Source organism: Pseudophryne corroboree, unplaced genomic scaffold (genome assembly GCF_028390025.1).
Source record: "Pseudophryne corroboree isolate aPseCor3 unplaced genomic scaffold, aPseCor3.hap2 scaffold_467, whole genome shotgun sequence".
NCBI classification, from domain to species: Eukaryota; Metazoa; Chordata; class Amphibia; order Anura; family Myobatrachidae; genus Pseudophryne; species Pseudophryne corroboree.
In genome coordinates, this window is record NW_026970079.1 from 378,702 (window position 1) to 395,102 (window position 16,401).

The following is a 16,401-nucleotide window of genomic DNA, read 5'->3' on the forward strand; positions in this document are numbered from 1 at the left end:
GTGTAGATGATGGCCTAACAGGAGGCTTTAAAATTTTAATTCTAGTGTCCTTCGTTTGGGAGAAAAATGCAAAGGTACAAGACAGCTTTTCCTTGCCAATATCTCTCTTTTGCAAAGAGCTACGCATTGGAAAATTCAGGGCTATGTCGTGTAGATGATGGCCTAACAGGAGGCTTTAAAATTTTAATTCTAGTGTCCTTCGTTTGGGAGAAAAATGCAAAGGTACAAGACAGCTTTTCCTTGCCAATATCTCTCTTTTGCAAAGAGCTGCGCATTGGAAAATTCAGGGCTATGTCGTGTAGATGATGGCCTAACAGGAGGCTTTAAAATTTTATTTCTAGTGTCCTTCGTTTGGGAGAAAAATGCAATGGTACAAGACAGCTTTTCCTTGCCAATATCTCTCTTTTGCAAAGAGCTACGCATTGGAAAATTCAGGGCTATGTCGTGTAGATGATGGCCTAACAGGAGGCTTTAAAATTTTCTTTCTAGTGTCCTTCGTTTGGGAGAAAAATGCAATGGTACAAGACAGCTTTTCCTTGCCAATATCTCTCTTTTGCAAAGAGCTGCGCATTGGAAAATTCAGGGCTATGTCGTGTAGATGATGGCCTAACAGGAGGCTTTAAAATTTTCTTTCTAGTGTCCTTCGTTTGGGAGAAAAATGCAATGGTACAAGACAGCTTTTCCTTGCCAATATCTCTCTTTTGCAAAGAGCTGCGCATTGGAAAATTCAGGGCTATGTCGTGTAGATGATGGCCTAACAGGAGGCTTTAAAATTTCAATTCTAGTGTCCTTCGTTTGGGAGAAAAATGCAAAGGTACAAGACAGCTTTTCCTTGCCAATATCTCTCTTTTGCAAAGAGCTACGCATTGGAAAATTCAGGGCTATGTCGTGTAGATGATGGCCTAACAGGAGGCTTTAAAATTTTCTTTCTAGTGTCCTTCGTTTGGGAGAAAAATGCAATGGTACAAGACAGCTTTTCCTTGCCAATATCTCTCTTTTGCAAAGTGCTGCGCATTGGAAAATTCAGGGCTATGTCGTGTAGATGATGGCCTAACAGGAGGCTTTAAAATTTTCTTTCTAGTGTCCTTCGTTTGGGAGAAAAATGCAATGGTACAAGACAGCTTTTCCTTGCCAATATCTCTCTTTTGCAAAGAGCTGCGCATTGGAAAATTCAGGGCTATGTCGTGTAGATGATGGCCTCACAGGAGGCTTTAAAATTTCAATTCTAGTGTCCTTCGTTTGGGAGAAAAATGCAAAGGTACAAGACAGCTTTTCCTTGCCAATATCTCTCTTTTGCAAAGAGCTACGCATTGGAAAATTCAGGGCTATGTCGTGTAGATGATGGCCTAACAGGAGGCTTTAAAATTTTCTTTCTAGTGTCCTTCGTTTGGGAGAAAAATGCAAAGGTACAAGACAGCTTTTCCTTGCCAATATCTCTCTTTTGCAAAGAGCTGCGCATTGGAAAATGCAGGGCTATGTCGTGTAGATGATGGCCTAACAGGAGGCTTTAAAATTTTCTTTCTAGTGTCCTTCGTTTGGGAGAAAAATGCAAAGGTACAAGACAGCTTTTCCTTGCCAATATCTCTCTTTTGCAAAGAGCTGCGCATTGGAAAATTCAGGGCTATGTCGTGTAGATGATGGCCTAACAGGAGGCTTTAAAATTTCAATTCTAGTGTCCTTCGTTTGGGAGAAAAATGCAAAGGTACAAGACAGCTTTTCCTTGCCAATATCTCTCTTTTGCAAAGAGCTACGCATTGGAAAATTCAGGGCTATGTCGTGTAGATGATGGCCTAACAGGAGGCTTTAAAATTTTCTTTCTAGTGTCCTTCGTTTGGGAGAAAAATGCAAAGGTACAAGACAGCTTTTCCTTGCCAATATCTCTCTTTTGCAAAGAGCTGCGCATTGGAAAATTCAGGGCTATGTCGTGTAGATGATGGCCTAACAGGAGGCTTTAAAATTTTCTTTCTAGTGTCCTTCGTTTGGAAGAAAAATGCAAAGGTACAAGACAGCTTTTCCTTGCCAATATCTCTCTTTTGCAAAGAGCTGCGCATTGGAAAATTCAGGGCTATGTCGTGTAGATGATGGCCTAACAGGAGGCTTTAAAATTTTCTTTCTAGTGTCCTTCGTTTGGGAGAAAAATGCAATGGTACAAGACAGCTTTTCCTTGCCAATATCTCTCTTTTGCAAAGAGCTGCGCATTGGAAAATTCAGGGCTATGTCGTGTAGATGATGGCCTAACAGGAGGCTTTAAAATTTCAATTCTAGTGTCCTTCGTTTGGGAGAAAAATGCAAAGGTACAAGACAGCTTTTCCTTGCCAATATCTCTCTTTTGCAAAGAGCTGCGCATTGGAAAATTCAGGGCTATGTCGTGTAGATGATGGCTTAACAGGAGGCTTTAAAATTTTCTTTCTAGTGTCCTTCGTTTGGGAGAAAAATGCAATGGTACAAGACAGCTTTTCCTTGCCAATATCTCTCTTTTGCAAAGAGCTGCGCATTGGAAAAATCAGGGCTATGTCGTGTAGATGATGGCCTAACAGGAGGCTTTAAAATTTTCTTTCTAGTGTCCTTCGTTTGGGAGAAAAATGCAAAGGTACAAGACAGCTTTTCCTTGCCAATATCTCTCTTTTGCAAAGAGCTGCGCATTGGAAAATTCAGGGCTATGTCGTGTAGATGATGGCCTAACAGGAGGCTTTAAAATTTTCTTTCTAGTGTCCTTCGTTTGGGAGAAAAATGCAATGGTACAAGACAGCTTTTCCTTGCCAATATCTCTCTTTTGCAAAGAGCTGCGCATTGGAAAAATCAGGGCTATGTCGTGTAGATGATGGCCTAACAGGAGGCTTTAAAATTTTAATTCTAGTGTCCTTCGTTTGGGAGAAAAATGCAAAGGTACAAGACAGCTTTTCCTTGCCAATATCTCTCTTTTGCAAAGAGCTACGCATTGGAAAATTCAGGGCTATGTCGTGTAGATGATGGCCTAACAGGAGGCTTTAAAATTTTATTTCTAGTGTCCTTCGTTTGGGAGAAAAATGCAAAGGTGCAAGACAGCTTTTCCTTGCCAATATCTCTCTTTTGCAAAGAGCTGCGCATTGGAAAATTCAGGGCTATGTCGTGTAGATGATGGCCTAACAGGAGGCTTTAAAATTTTCTTTCTAGTGTCCTTCGTTTGGGAGAAAAATGCAATGGTACAAGACAGCTTTTCCTTGCCAATATCTCTCTTTTGCAAAGAGCTGCGCATTGGAAAAATCAGGGCTATGTCGTGTAGATGATGGCCTAACAGGAGGCTTTAAAATTTTCTTTCTAGTGTCCTTCGTTTGGGAGAAAAATGCAAAGGTACAAGACAGCTTTTCCTTGCCAATATCTCTCTTTTGCAAAGAGCTACGCATTGGAAAATTCAGGGCTATGTCGTGTAGATGATGGCCTAACAGGAGGCTTTAAAATTTTCTTTCTAGTGTCCTTCGTTTGGGAGAAAAATGCAAAGGTACAAGACAGCTTTTCCTTGCCAATATCTCTCTTTTGCAAAGAGCTGCGCATTGGAAAATTCAGGGCTATGTCGTGTAGATGATGGCCTAACAGGAGGCTTTAAAATTTTCTTTCTAGTGTCCTTCGTTTGGGAGAAAAATGCAATGGTACAAGACAGCTTTTCCTTGCCAATATCTCTCTTTTGCAAAGAGCTGCGCATTGGAAAATTCAGGGCTATGTCGTGTAGATGAAGGCCTAACAGGAGGCTTTAAAATTTCAATTCTAGTGTCCTTCGTTTGGGAGAAAAATGCAAAGGTACAAGATAGCTTTTCCTTGCCAATATCTCTCTTTTGCAAAGAGCTACGCATTGGAAAATTCAGGGCTATGTCGTGTAGATGATGGCCTAACAGGAGGCTTTAAAATTTTCTTTCTAGTGACCTTCGTTTGGGAGAAAAATGCAAAGGTACAAGACAGCTTTTCCTTGCCAATATCTCTCTTTTGCAAAGAGCTGCGCATTGGAAAATTCAGGGCTATGTCGTGTAGATGATGGCCTAACAGGAGGCTTTAAAATTTTAATTCTAGTGTCCTTCGTTTGGGAGAAAAATGCAAAGGTACCTGACAGCTTTTCCTTGCCAATATCTCTATTTTGCAAAGAGCTGCGCATTGGAAAATTCAGGGATATGTCGTGTAGATGATGGCATAACAGGAGGCTTTAAAATTTTAATTCTAGTGTCCTTCGTTTGGGAGAAAAATGCAAAGGTACAAGACAGCTTTTCCTTGCCAATATCTCTCTTTTGCAAAGAGCTGCGCATTGGAAAATTCAGGGCTATGTCGTGTAGATTATGGCATAACAGGAGGCTGTAAAATTTTAATTCTAGTGTCCTTCGTTTGGGAGAAAAATGCAAAGGTACAAGACAGCTTTTCCATGCCAATATCTCTCTTTTGCAAAGAGCTGCGCATTGGAAAATTCAGGGCTATGTCGTGTAGATGATGGCCTAACAGGAGGCTTTAAAATTTTAATTCTAGTGTCCTTCGTTTGGGAGAAAAATGCAAAGGTACAAGACAGCTTTTCCTTGCCAATATCTCTCTTTTGCAAAGAGCTACGCATTGGAAAATTCAGGGCTATGTCGTGTAGATGATGGCCTAACAGGAGGCTTTAAAATTTTCTTTCTAGTGTCCTTCGTTTGGGAGAAAAATGCAAAGGTACAAGACAGCTTTTCCTTGCCAATATCTCTCTTTTGCAAAGAGCTGCGCATTGGAAAATTCAGGGCTATGTCGTGTAGATGATGGCCTAACAGGAGGCTTTAAAATTTTCTTTCTAGTGTCCTTCGTTTGGGAGAAAAATGCAATGGTACAAGACAGCTTTTCCTTGCCAATATCTCTCTTTTGCAAAGAGCTGCGCATTGGAAAATTCAGGGCTATGTCGTGTAGATGAAGGCCTAACAGGAGGCTTTAAAATTTTAATTCTAGTGTCCTTCGTTTGGGAGAAAAATGCAAAGGTACAAGATAGCTTTTCCTTGCCAATATCTCTCTTTTGCAAAGAGCTACGCATTGGAAAATTCAGGGCTATGTCGTGTAGATGATGGCCTAACAGGAGGCTTTAAAATTTTCTTTCTAGTGACCTTCGTTTGGGAGAAAAATGCAAAGGTACAAGACAGCTTTTCCTTGCCAATATCTCTCTTTTGCAAAGAGCTGCGCATTGGAAAATTCAGGGCTATGTCGTGTAGATGATGGCCTAACAGGAGGCTTTAAAATTTTAATTCTAGTGTCCTTCGTTTGGGAGAAAAATGCAAAGGTACCTGACAGCTTTTCCTTGCCAATATCTCTCTTTTGCAAAGAGCTGCGCATTGGAAAATTCAGGGATATGTCGTGTAGATGATGGCATAACAGGAGGCTTTAAAATTTTAATTCTAGTGTCCTTCGTTTGGGAGAAAAATGCAAAGGTACAAGACAGCTTTTCCTTGCCAATATCTCTCTTTTGCAAAGAGCTGCGCATTGGAAAATTCAGGGCTATGTCGTGTAGATTATGGCATAACAGGAGGCTGTAAAATTTTAATTCTAGTGTCCTTCGTTTGGGAGAAAAATGCAAAGGTACAAGACAGCTTTTCCATGCCAATATCTCTCTTTTGCAAAGAGCTGCGCATTGGAAAATTCAGGGCTATGTCGTGTAGATGATGGCCTAACAGGAGGCTTTAAAATTTTAATTCTAGTGTCCTTCGTTTGGGAGAAAAATGCAAAGGTACAAGACAGCTTTTCCTTGCCAATATCTCTCTTTTGCAAAGAGCTGCGCATTGGAAAATTCAGGGCTATGTCGTGTAGATGATGGCCTAACAGGAGGCTTTAAAATTTTCTTTCTAGTGTCCTTCGTTTGGGAGAAAAATGCAATGGTACAAGACAGCTTTTCCTTGCCAATATCTCTCTTTTGCAAAGAGCTGCGCATTGGAAAAATCAGGGCTATGTCGTGTAGATGATGGCCTAACAGGAGGCTTTAAAATTTTCTTTCTAGTGTCCTTCGTTTGGGAGAAAAATGCAAAGATACAAGACAGCTTTTCCTTGCCAATATCTCTGTTTTGCAAAGAGCTACGCATTGGAAAATTCAGGGCTATGTCGTGTAGATGATGGCCTAACAGGAGGCTTTAAAATTTTCTTTCTAGTGTCCTTCGTTTGGGAGAAAAATGCAAAGGTACAAGACAGCTTTTCCTTGCCAATATCTCTCTTTTGCAAAGAGCTGCGCATTGGAAAATTCAGGGCTATGTCGTGTAGATGATGGCCTAACAGGAGGCTTTAAAATTTTCTTTCTAGTGTCCTTCGTTTGGGAGAAAAATGCAATGGTACAAGACAGCTTTTCCTTGCCAATATCTCTCTTTTGCAAAGAGCTACGCATTGGAAAATTCAGGGCTATGTCGTGTAGATGATGGCCTAACAGGAGGCTTTAAAATTTTCTTTCTAGTGTCCTTCGTTTGGGAGAAAAATGCAAAGGTACAAGACAGCTTTTCCTTGCCAATATCTCTCTTTTGCAAAGAGCTGCGCATTGGAAAATTCAGGGCTATGTCGTGTAGATGATGGCCTAACAGGAGGCTTTAAAATTTTAATTCTAGTGTCCTTCGTTTGGGAGAAAAATGCAAAGGTACAAGATAGCTTTTCCTTGCCAATATCTCTCTTTTGCAAAGAGCTACGCATTGGAAAATTCAGGGCTATGTCGTGTAGATGATGGCCTAACAGGAGGCTTTAAAATTTTCTTTCTAGTGACCTTCGTTTGGGAGAAAAATGCAAAGGTACAAGACAGCTTTTCCTTGCCAATATCTCTCTTTTGCAAAGAGCTGCGCTTTGGAAAATTCAGGGCTATGTCGTGTAGATGATGGCCTAACAGGAGGCTTTAAAATTTTAATTCTAGTGTCCTTCGTTTGGGAGAAAAATGCAAAGGTACAAGACAGCTTTTCCTTGCCAATATCTCTCTTTTGCAAAGAGTTACGCATTGGAAAATTCAGGGCTATGTCGTGTAGATGATGGCCTAACAGGAGGCTTTAAAATTTTAATTCTAGTGTCCTTCGTATGGGAGAAAAATGCAAAGGTACAAGACAGCTTTTCCTTGCCAATATCTCTCTTTTGCAAAGAGCTGCGCATTGGAAAATTCAGGGCTATGTCGTGTAGATGATGGCCTAACAGGAGGCTTTAAAATTTTCTTTCTAGTGTCCTTCGTTTGGGAGAAAAATGCAATGGTACAAGACAGCTTTTCCTTGCCAATATCTCTCTTTTGCAAAGAGCTACGCATTGGAAAATTCAGGGCTATGTCGTGTAGATGATGGCCTAACAGGAGGCTTTAAAATTTTCTTTCTAGTGTCCTTCGTTTGGGAGAAAAATGCAATGGTACAAGACAGCTTTTCCTTGCCAATATCTCTCTTTTGCAAAGTGCTGCGCATTGGAAAATTCAGGGCTATGTCGTGTAGATGATGGCCTAACAGGAGGCTTTAAAATTTTCTTTCTAGTGTCCTTCGTTTGGGAGAAAAATGCAATGGTACAAGACAGCTTTTCCTTGCCAATATCTCTCTTTTGCAAAGAGCTGCGCATTGGAAAATTCAGGGCTATGTCGTGTAGATGATGGCCTCACAGGAGGCTTTAAAATTTCAATTCTAGTGTCCTTCGTTTGGGAGAAAAATGCAAAGGTACAAGACAGCTTTTCCTTGCCAATATCTCTCTTTTGCAAAGAGCTACGCATTGGAAAATTCAGGGCTATGTCGTGTAGATGATGGCCTAACAGGAGGCTTTAAAATTTTCTTTCTAGTGTCCTTCGTTTGGGAGAAAAATGCAAAGGTACAAGACAGCTTTTCCTTGCCAATATCTCTCTTTTGCAAAGAGCTGCGCATTGGAAAATGCAGGGCTATGTCGTGTAGATGATGGCCTAACAGGAGGCTTTAAAATTTTCTTTCTAGTGTCCTTCGTTTGGGAGAAAAATGCAAAGGTACAAGACAGCTTTTCCTTGCCAATATCTCTCTTTTGCAAAGAGCTGCGCATTGGAAAATTCAGGGCTATGTCGTGTAGATGATGGCCTAACAGGAGGCTTTAAAATTTCAATTCTAGTGTCCTTCGTTTGGGAGAAAAATGCAAAGGTACAAGACAGCTTTTCCTTGCCAATATCTCTCTTTTGCAAAGAGCTACGCATTGGAAAATTCAGGGCTATGTCGTGTAGATGATGGCCTAACAGGAGGCTTTAAAATTTTCTTTCTAGTGTCCTTCGTTTGGGAGAAAAATGCAAAGGTACAAGACAGCTTTTCCTTGCCAATATCTCTCTTTTGCAAAGAGCTGCGCATTGGAAAATTCAGGGCTATGTCGTGTAGATGATGGCCTAACAGGAGGCTTTAAAATTTTCTTTCTAGTGTCCTTCGTTTGGAAGAAAAATGCAAAGGTACAAGACAGCTTTTCCTTGCCAATATCTCTCTTTTGCAAAGAGCTGCGCATTGGAAAATTCAGGGCTATGTCGTGTAGATGATGGCCTAACAGGAGGCTTTAAAATTTTCTTTCTAGTGTCCTTCGTTTGGGAGAAAAATGCAATGGTACAAGACAGCTTTTCCTTGCCAATATCTCTCTTTTGCAAAGAGCTGCGCATTGGAAAATTCAGGGCTATGTCGTGTAGATGATGGCCTAACAGGAGGCTTTAAAATTTCAATTCTAGTGTCCTTCGTTTGGGAGAAAAATGCAAAGGTACAAGACAGCTTTTCCTTGCCAATATCTCTCTTTTGCAAAGAGCTGCGCATTGGAAAATTCAGGGCTATGTCGTGTAGATGATGGCTTAACAGGAGGCTTTAAAATTTTCTTTCTAGTGTCCTTCGTTTGGGAGAAAAATGCAATGGTACAAGACAGCTTTTCCTTGCCAATATCTCTCTTTTGCAAAGAGCTGCGCATTGGAAAAATCAGGGCTATGTCGTGTAGATGATGGCCTAACAGGAGGCTTTAAAATTTTCTTTCTAGTGTCCTTCGTTTGGGAGAAAAATGCAAAGGTACAAGACAGCTTTTCCTTGCCAATATCTCTCTTTTGCAAAGAGCTGCGCATTGGAAAATTCAGGGCTATGTCGTGTAGATGATGGCCTAACAGGAGGCTTTAAAATTTTCTTTCTAGTGTCCTTCGTTTGGGAGAAAAATGCAATGGTACAAGACAGCTTTTCCTTGCCAATATCTCTCTTTTGCAAAGAGCTGCGCATTGGAAAAATCAGGGCTATGTCGTGTAGATGATGGCCTAACAGGAGGCTTTAAAATTTTAATTCTAGTGTCCTTCGTTTGGGAGAAAAATGCAAAGGTACAAGACAGCTTTTCCTTGCCAATATCTCTCTTTTGCAAAGAGCTACGCATTGGAAAATTCAGGGCTATGTCGTGTAGATGATGGCCTAACAGGAGGCTTTAAAATTTTATTTCTAGTGTCCTTCGTTTGGGAGAAAAATGCAAAGGTGCAAGACAGCTTTTCCTTGCCAATATCTCTCTTTTGCAAAGAGCTGCGCATTGGAAAATTCAGGGCTATGTCGTGTAGATGATGGCCTAACAGGAGGCTTTAAAATTTTCTTTCTAGTGTCCTTCGTTTGGGAGAAAAATGCAATGGTACAAGACAGCTTTTCCTTGCCAATATCTCTCTTTTGCAAAGAGCTGCGCATTGGAAAAATCAGGGCTATGTCGTGTAGATGATGGCCTAACAGGAGGCTTTAAAATTTTCTTTCTAGTGTCCTTCGTTTGGGAGAAAAATGCAAAGGTACAAGACAGCTTTTCCTTGCCAATATCTCTCTTTTGCAAAGAGCTACGCATTGGAAAATTCAGGGCTATGTCGTGTAGATGATGGCCTAACAGGAGGCTTTAAAATTTTCTTTCTAGTGTCCTTCGTTTGGGAGAAAAATGCAAAGGTACAAGACAGCTTTTCCTTGCCAATATCTCTCTTTTGCAAAGAGCTGCGCATTGGAAAATTCAGGGCTATGTCGTGTAGATGATGGCCTAACAGGAGGCTTTAAAATTTTCTTTCTAGTGTCCTTCGTTTGGGAGAAAAATGCAATGGTACAAGACAGCTTTTCCTTGCCAATATCTCTCTTTTGCAAAGAGCTGCGCATTGGAAAATTCAGGGCTATGTCGTGTAGATGAAGGCCTAACAGGAGGCTTTAAAATTTCAATTCTAGTGTCCTTCGTTTGGGAGAAAAATGCAAAGGTACAAGATAGCTTTTCCTTGCCAATATCTCTCTTTTGCAAAGAGCTACGCATTGGAAAATTCAGGGCTATGTCGTGTAGATGATGGCCTAACAGGAGGCTTTAAAATTTTCTTTCTAGTGACCTTCGTTTGGGAGAAAAATGCAAAGGTACAAGACAGCTTTTCCTTGCCAATATCTCTCTTTTGCAAAGAGCTGCGCATTGGAAAATTCAGGGCTATGTCGTGTAGATGATGGCCTAACAGGAGGCTTTAAAATTTTAATTCTAGTGTCCTTCGTTTGGGAGAAAAATGCAAAGGTACCTGACAGCTTTTCCTTGCCAATATCTCTCTTTTGCAAAGAGCTGCGCATTGGAAAATTCAGAGATATGTCGTGTAGATGATGGCATAACAGGAGGCTTTAAAATTTTAATTCTAGTGTCCTTCGTTTGGGAGAAAAATGCAAAGGTACAAGACAGCTTTTCCTTGCCAATATCTCTCTTTTGCAAAGAGCTGCGCATTGGAAAATTCAGGGCTATGTCGTGTAGATTATGGCATAACAGGAGGCTGTAAAATTTTAATTCTAGTGTCCTTCGTTTGGGAGAAAAATGCAAAGGTACAAGACAGCTTTTCCATGCCAATATCTCTCTTTTGCAAAGAGCTGCGCATTGGAAAATTCAGGGCTATGTCGTGTAGATGATGGCCTAACAGGAGGCTTTAAAATTTTAATTCTAGTGTCCTTCGTTTGGGAGAAAAATGCAAAGGTACAAGACAGCTTTTCCTTGCCAATATCTCTCTTTTGCAAAGAGCTACGCATTGGAAAATTCAGGGCTATGTCGTGTAGATGATGGCCTAACAGGAGGCTTTAAAATTTTCTTTCTAGTGTCCTTCGTTTGGGAGAAAAATGCAAAGGTACAAGACAGCTTTTCCTTGCCAATATCTCTCTTTTGCAAAGAGCTGCGCATTGGAAAATTCAGGGCTATGTCGTGTAGATGATGGCCTAACAGGAGGCTTTAAAATTTTCTTTCTAGTGTCCTTCGTTTGGGAGAAAAATGCAATGGTACAAGACAGCTTTTCCTTGCCAATATCTCTCTTTTGCAAAGAGCTGCGCATTGGAAAATTCAGGGCTATGTCGTGTAGATGAAGGCCTAACAGGAGGCTTTAAAATTTTAATTCTAGTGTCCTTCGTTTGGGAGAAAAATGCAAAGGTACAAGATAGCTTTTCCTTGCCAATATCTCTCTTTTGCAAAGAGCTACGCATTGGAAAATTCAGGGCTATGTCGTGTAGATGATGGCCTAACAGGAGGCTTTAAAATTTTCTTTCTAGTGACCTTCGTTTGGGAGAAAAATGCAAAGGTACAAGACAGCTTTTCCTTGCCAATATCTCTCTTTTGCAAAGAGCTGCGCATTGGAAAATTCAGGGCTATGTCGTGTAGATGATGGCCTAACAGGAGGCTTTAAAATTTTAATTCTAGTGTCCTTCGTTTGGGAGAAAAATGCAAAGGTACCTGACAGCTTTTCCTTGCCAATATCTCTCTTTTGCAAAGAGCTGCGCATTGGAAAATTCAGGGATATGTCGTGTAGATGATGGCATAACAGGAGGCTTTAAAATTTTAATTCTAGTGTCCTTCGTTTGGGAGAAAAATGCAAAGGTACAAGACAGCTTTTCCTTGCCAATATCTCTCTTTTGCAAAGAGCTGCGCATTGGAAAATTCAGGGCTATGTCGTGTAGATTATGGCATAACAGGAGGCTGTAAAATTTTAATTCTAGTGTCCTTCGTTTGGGAGAAAAATGCAAAGGTACAAGACAGCTTTTCCATGCCAATATCTCTCTTTTGCAAAGAGCTGCGCATTGGAAAATTCAGGGCTATGTCGTGTAGATGATGGCCTAACAGGAGGCTTTAAAATTTTAATTCTAGTGTCCTTCGTTTGGGAGAAAAATGCAAAGGTACAAGACAGCTTTTCCTTGCCAATATCTCTCTTTTGCAAAGAGCTGCGCATTGGAAAATTCAGGGCTATGTCGTGTAGATGATGGCCTAACAGGAGGCTTTAAAATTTTCTTTCTAGTGTCCTTCGTTTGGGAGAAAAATGCAATGGTACAAGACAGCTTTTCCTTGCCAATATCTCTCTTTTGCAAAGAGCTGCGCATTGGAAAAATCAGGGCTATGTCGTGTAGATGATGGCCTAACAGGAGGCTTTAAAATTTTCTTTCTAGTGTCCTTCGTTTGGGAGAAAAATGCAAAGATACAAGACAGCTTTTCCTTGCCAATATCTCTGTTTTGCAAAGAGCTACGCATTGGAAAATTCAGGGCTATGTCGTGTAGATGATGGCCTAACAGGAGGCTTTAAAATTTTCTTTCTAGTGTCCTTCGTTTGGGAGAAAAATGCAAAGGTACAAGACAGCTTTTCCTTGCCAATATCTCTCTTTTGCAAAGAGCTGCGCATTGGAAAATTCAGGGCTATGTCGTGTAGATGATGGCCTAACAGGAGGCTTTAAAATTTTCTTTCTAGTGTCCTTCGTTTGGGAGAAAAATGCAATGGTACAAGACAGCTTTTCCTTGCCAATATCTCTCTTTTGCAAAGAGCTGCGCATTGGAAAATTCAGGGCTATGTCGTGTAGATGATGGCCTAACAGGAGGCTTTAAAATTTTCTTTCTAGTGTCCTTCGTTTGTGAGAAAAATGCAAAGGTACAAGACAGCTTTTCCTTGCCAATATCTCTCTTTTGCAAAGAGCTGCGCATTGGAAAAATCAGGGCTATGTCGTGTAGATGATGGCCTAACAGGAGGCTTTAAAATTTTCTTTCTAGTGTCCTTCGTTTGGGAGAAAAATGCAAAGGTACAAGACAGCTTTTCCTTGCCAATATCTCTCTTTTGCAAAGAGCTACGCATTGGAAAATTCAGGGCTATGTCGTGTAGATGATGGCCTAACAGGAGGCTTTAAAATTTTCTTTCTAGTGTCCTTCGTTTGGGAGAAAAATGCAAAGGTACAAGACAGCTTTTCCTTGCCAATATCTCTCTTTTGCAAAGAGCTGCGCATTGGAAAATTCAGGGCTATGTCGTGTAGATGATGGCCTAACAGGAGGCTTTAAAATTTTCTTTCTAGTGTCCTTCGTTTGGGAGAAAAATGCAATGGTACAAGACAGCTTTTCCTTGCCAATATCTCTCTTTTGCAAAGAGCTGCGCATTGGAAAATTCAGGGCTATGTCGTGTAGATGAAGGCCTAACAGGAGGCTTTAAAATTTTAATTCTAGTGTCCTTCGTTTGGGAGAAAAATGCAAAGGTACAAGATAGCTTTTCCTTGCCAATATCTCTCTTTTGCAAAGAGCTACGCATTGGAAAATTCAGGGCTATGTCGTGTAGATGATGGCCTAACAGGAGGCTTTAAAATTTTCTTTCTAGTGACCTTCGTTTGGGAGAAAAATGCAAAGGTACAAGACAGCTTTTCCTTGCCAATATCTCTCTTTTGCAAAGAGCTGCGCATTGGAAAATTCAGGGCTATGTCGTGTAGATGATGGCCTAACAGGAGGCTTTAAAATTTTAATTCTAGTGTCCTTCGTTTGGGAGAAAAATGCAAAGGTACCTGACAGCTTTTCCTTGCCAATATCTCTCTTTTGCAAAGAGCTGCGCATTGGAAAATTCAGGGATATGTCGTGTAGATGATGGCATAACAGGAGGCTTTAAAATTTTAATTCTAGTGTCCTTCGTTTGGGAGAAAAATGCAAAGGTACAAGACAGCTTTTCCTTGCCAATATCTCTCTTTTGCAAAGAGCTGCGCATTGGAAAATTCAGGGCTATGTCGTGTAGATTATGGCATAACAGGAGGCTGTAAAATTTTAATTCTAGTGTCCTTCGTTTGGGAGAAAAATGCAAAGGTACAAGACAGCTTTTCCATGCCAATATCTCTCTTTTGCAAAGAGCTGCGCATTGGAAAATTCAGGGCTATGTCGTGTAGATGATGGCCTAACAGGAGGCTTTAAAATTTTAATTCTAGTGTCCTTCGTTTGGGAGAAAAATGCAAAGGTACAAGACAGCTTTTCCTTGCCAATATCTCTCTTTTGCAAAGAGCTGCGCATTGGAAAATTCAGGGCTATGTCGTGTAGATGATGGCCTAACAGGAGGCTTTAAAATTTTCTTTCTAGTGTCCTTCGTTTGGGAGAAAAATGCAATGGTACAAGACAGCTTTTCCTTGCCAATATCTCTCTTTTGCAAAGAGCTGCGCATTGGAAAAATCAGGGCTATGTCGTGTAGATGATGGCCTAACAGGAGGCTTTAAAATTTTCTTTCTAGTGTCCTTCGTTTGGGAGAAAAATGCAAAGATACAAGACAGCTTTTCCTTGCCAATATCTCTGTTTTGCAAAGAGCTACGCATTGGAAAATTCAGGGCTATGTCGTGTAGATGATGGCCTAACAGGAGGCTTTAAAATTTTCTTTCTAGTGTCCTTCGTTTGGGAGAAAAATGCAAAGGTACAAGACAGCTTTTCCTTGCCAATATCTCTCTTTTGCAAAGAGCTGCGCATTGGAAAATTCAGGGCTATGTCGTGTAGATGATGGCCTAACAGGAGGCTTTAAAATTTTCTTTCTAGTGTCCTTCGTTTGGGAGAAAAATGCAATGGTACAAGACAGCTTTTCCTTGCCAATATCTCTCTTTTGCAAAGAGCTACGCATTGGAAAATTCAGGGCTATGTCGTGTAGATGATGGCCTAACAGGAGGCTTTAAAATTTTCTTTCTAGTGACCTTCGTTTGGGAGAAAAATGCAAAGGTACAAGACAGCTTTTCCTTGCAAATATCTCTCTTTTGCAAAGAGCTGCGCTTTGGAAAATTCAGGGCTATGTCGTGTAGCTGATGGCCTAACAGGAGGCTTTAAAATTTTAATTCTAGTGTCCTTCGTTTGGGAGAAAAATGCAAAGGTACCTGACAGCTTTTCCTTGCCAATATCTCTCTTTTGCAAAGAGCTGCGCATTGGAAAATTCAGGGCTATGTCGTGTAGATGATGGCCTAACAGGAGGCTTTAAAATTTTCTTTCTAGTGACCTTCGTTTGGGAGAAAAATGCAAAGGTACAAGACAGCTTTTCCTTGCCAATATCTCTCTTTTGCAAAGAGCTGCGCATTGGAAAATTCAGGGCTATGTCTTGTAGATGATGGCCTAACAGGAGGCTTTAAAATTTTCTTTCTAGTGTCCTTCGTTTGGGAGAAAAATGCAAAGGTACAAGACAGCTTTTCCTTGCCAATATCTCTCTTTTGCAAAGAGCTACGCATTGGAAAATTCAGGGCTATGTCGTGTAGATGATGGCCTAACAGGAGGCTTTAAAATTTTCTTTCTAGTGTCCTTCGTTTGGGAGAAAAATGCAATGGTACAAGACAGCTTTTCCTTGCCAATATCTCTCTTTTGCAAAGAGCTGCGCATTGGAAAATTCAGGGCTATGTCGTGTAGATGATGGCTTAACAGGAGGCTTTAAAATTTTCTTTCTAGTGTCCTTCGTTTGGGAGAAAAATGGAATGGTACAAGACAGCTTTTCCTTGCCAATATCTCTCTTTTGCAAAGAGCTGCGCATTGGAAAAATCAGGGCTATGTCGTGTAGATGATGGCCTAACAGGAGGCTTTAAAATTTTCTTTCTAGTGTCCTTCGTTTGGGAGAAAAATGCAAAGGTACAAGACAGCTTTTCCTTGCCAATATCTCTCTTTTGCAAAGAGCTGCGCATTGGAAAATTCAGGGCTATGTCGTGTAGATGATGGCCTTACAGGAGGCTTTAAAATTTTCTTTCTAGTGTCCTTCGTTTGGGAGAAAAATGCAATGGTACAAGACAGCTTTTCCTTGCCAATATCTCTCTTTTGCAAAGAGCTGCGCATTGGAAAAATCAGGGCTATGTCGTGTAGATGATGGCCTAACAGGAGGCTTTAAAATTTTAATTCTAGTGTCCTTCGTTTGGGAGAAAAATGCAAAGGTACAAGACAGCTTTTCCTTGCCAATATCTCTCTTTTGCAAGGAGCTACGCATTGGAAAATTCAGGGCTATGTCGTGTAGATGATGGCCTAACAGGAGGCTTTAAAATTTTAATTCTAGTGTCCTTCGTTTGGGAGAAAAATGCAAAGGTACAAGACAGCTTTTCCTTGCCAATATCTCTCTTTTGCAAAGAGCTACGCATTGGAAAATTCAGGGCTATGTCGTGTAGATGATGGCCGAACAGGAGGCTTTCAAATTTTAATTCTAGTGTCCTTCGTTTGGGAGAAAAATGCAAAGGTACAAGACAGCTTTTCCTTGCCAATATCTCTCTTTTGCAAAGAGCT